The following is a 3165-nucleotide window of genomic DNA, read 5'->3' as shown; positions in this document are numbered from 1 at the left end:
AACCATCTCATCCTCTGCTGACCCCTTCTCTTCTTGCCTTCAATCTTTCCCATCATCAGGGTCTTTTCCAATAAGTCGGCTCTTTGCATCAGATGGTCAAAGTATTGGAACCGTATAATTTTCCAGATGTTTCCTCCCACTCTGTGGCTTGCATTTTCACCCGTAATGGTGTTTTGCCTAAGCAGAAGTAGCTAATTTAATATAATCCAATATATTCATCTTTTTCTTTATAGTTTAACCTTTTTTCTCCTATTAAAAAAATTCATATTCCAGCATCATAAAAATATTACTGTTTTACATTACCTCCTAGAACATATTTAGATAAACAATCTACTTAGAAGTGATTTCTATGTTTAGTGTGTAGTTTCTTTCTTTCTCTCATTCTTTCTTTCTTCCTTTTTTCCCTTGGTCTTCACCTGGTGAAATGAACTAGTACCATTTATTTGAATATCTTGTCTCCCTCCCACTCCTCTGTAGTGCCACTTTTGTCACAAATCAAGTGTCTGTGTATGTCTTTTCCTCTACTTTGTCTTTTGCTCTATTTTTCTAATTGTGTATCTTATCGCTTATACCAAGTTTTCTGAATACTTTGTACTTTTTACTCACTCTTGATATACTGTGGTGTGAATTGTCTCATTCTGTTCTTCAAGATTGCCTGGTTATTTTGGCTTTTTCTGTTTACATATATTTTAGAATTAGCTAGTGAATTTCCATAAGACATCTGCCTGAGACATTGACTGGGATTGCATTGATATAAATCAATTTGGGAAAATTGATATTTTAAAAAATTTACACTTTCTAGGCGCTTCAGGCCAAAGCACTGCAGACGCCATTATCCTCTGTTTCTCTGCTGCACCAACTTCGACGTCTTGCCTACTTCCCGCTTATTTGTGGCCTATAGATTGGTGTGTCCCTTGAATACAAGAAAATGGAAACTGAACAGCCAGAGGAAACCTTTCCCAACACCGAAACCAATGGCGAATTTGGTAAACGCCCTGCTGAAGATATGGAAGAGGAACAAGCTTTTAAAAGATCTAGAAACACTGATGAGATGGTTGAATTACGCATTCTGCTTCAGAGCAAGAATGCTAGAGCAGTGATTGGAAAAAGAGGCAAGAATATTAAGGCTCTCCATACAGACTACAATGCCAGTGTTTCAGTCCCAGACAGCAGTGGCCCCGAGCGCATATTGAGTATCAGTGCTGATATTGAAACGATTGGAAAAATTCTGAAGAAAATCATCCCTACCTTGGAAGAGGGCTTGCAGTTGCCATCACCCACTACAACCAGCCAGCTCCCGCTCGAATCTGATGCTGTGGAATGCTTAAATTACCAACACTATAAAGGAAGTGACTTTGACTGTGAGTTGAGACTGTTGATTCATCAGAGTCTGGCAGGAGGAATTATTGGAGTCAAAGGTGCTAAAATCAAAGAACTTCGAGAGAACACTCAGACAACAATCAAGCTTTTCCAGGAATGTTGTCCTCAATCTACTGACAGAGTCGTTCTTATCGGAGGAAAACCTGATAGGGTTGTAGAGTGCATAAAGATCATCCTTGATCTTATATCAGAGTCTCCCATCAAAGGACGCGCTCAGCCTTACGATCCCAATTTTTATGATGAGACCTATGACTATGGTGGTTTTACAATGATGTTTGATGACCGCCGTGGACGTCCTGTGGGATTTCCAATGAGGGGAAGAGGTGGTTTTGACAGAATGCCACCTGGTCAGGGTGGGCGTCCCATGCCTCCCTCCAGAAGAGATTATGATGACATGAGCCCTCGTTGAGGACCTCCTCCACCCCCTCCCGGGCGAGGTGGCCGGGGTGGTAGTAGAGCTCGGAATCTTCCTCTTCCACCACCACCACCACCTAGAGGAGGATATCTAATGGCCTATGACAGAAGAGGAAGACCTGGAGACCGTTATGATGGCATGGTTGGTTTCAGGGCTGATGAAACCTGGGACTCTGCCCATCAGAGTGGCAGATGGCTTATGAACCACAGGGTGGCTCTGGATATGATTATTCCTATGCAGGGGGTTGTGGCTCATATGGTGATCTTGGTGGACCTATTACTAGTACACAAGTAACTATTCCCAAAGATTTGGCTGGATCTATTATTGGCAAAGGTGGTCAGCGGATTAAACAAATCCGTCATGAGTCAGGAGCTTCGATCAAAATTGATGAGCCTTTAGAAGGATCCGAAGATCGGATCATTACCATTACAGGAACACAGGACCAGATACAGAATGCACAGTATTTGCTGCAGAACAGTGTGAAGCAGTATTCTGGAAAGTTTTTCTAAGACTAGTGAAGAACTGAAGGAGTCCTGCATCTTTTTTTTTTTTTGTCTGCTTCTGTTTAAAAAGCCAACATTCCTCTGCTTCATAGGTGTTCTGCATTTGAGGTGTAGTGAAATCTTTGCTGTTCACCAGATGTAATGTTTTAGTTCCTTACAAACAGGGTGGGGGGTGGGGGAGGGTGTGCAAAAACTAACATTGAAATTTTGAAACAGCAGCAGAGTGAGTGAATTTTAATTTTTGTTCATTGTTGGTGGTTTAAAGAAGTCCCCCCATGTAATTATTGTGAACACTTTGCTCTGTGGTCACTGTAACATTTGGGGTGGTGGGACAGGGAGGAAAAGTAACAGTAGTCCATATGTCCCTGACATCTATTCAGAGCAGTGTGCAGAATGTAATGCTCTTTTGTAAGAAACGTTTTATGATTTTTAAAGTAAATTTAGTGAACCTAAAAAAAAAAAAATTTACACTTTCTAATTCATGTACCTGATATATGTCTCCATGCATTTAGATCATCTTCAATTTATTTATTCATTTTTGTTATTTTAAATGAATAAACTTTGTCTTTTATAGCAGTTTTTGGTTCACAGCAAAACTGAATGGAAAGTACAGAGAGTTTCATAAATCCCTTGTCCTCCCACATGTACAACCTCTCCCACTATCAACATCCGGGACCACAGTGGTACTTTTGTTGCAATACATGAACCAACATAGGCACAAAGAACCTAAAATCCATAGATTATGTTGGGGTTCACTCTTGGTGTTGTACATTCTGTGAGTTTTGACAAATGTATAAAAACCATGTATTCACCATTGTAGTATCATGCAGAATAATTTATTTCGCTACCTTAAAATCCTCTTGTGTT

General features: G+C 40.3%; 1 pseudogene across 1 annotated transcript; it reads left to right on the top strand.

Annotated features, from left to right (window-relative positions):
- The first annotated feature begins 803 nt into the window (after positions 1-803).
- LOC122686121 lies at positions 804-2128 on the top strand (annotated as a pseudogene). The gene has a single exon (XR_006338625.1). The product of XR_006338625.1 is annotated as a heterogeneous nuclear ribonucleoprotein K-like (transcript).
- Positions 2129-3165: the final 1037 nt, after the last annotated feature.

Source organism: Cervus elaphus, chromosome 29 (assembly GCF_910594005.1).
Source record: "Cervus elaphus chromosome 29, mCerEla1.1, whole genome shotgun sequence".
Taxonomy (NCBI): domain Eukaryota; kingdom Metazoa; phylum Chordata; class Mammalia; order Artiodactyla; family Cervidae; genus Cervus; species Cervus elaphus.
The sequence above is the reverse complement of the archived record's forward strand: the minus strand, read 5'-3'. Positions and strand labels throughout refer to the sequence as shown.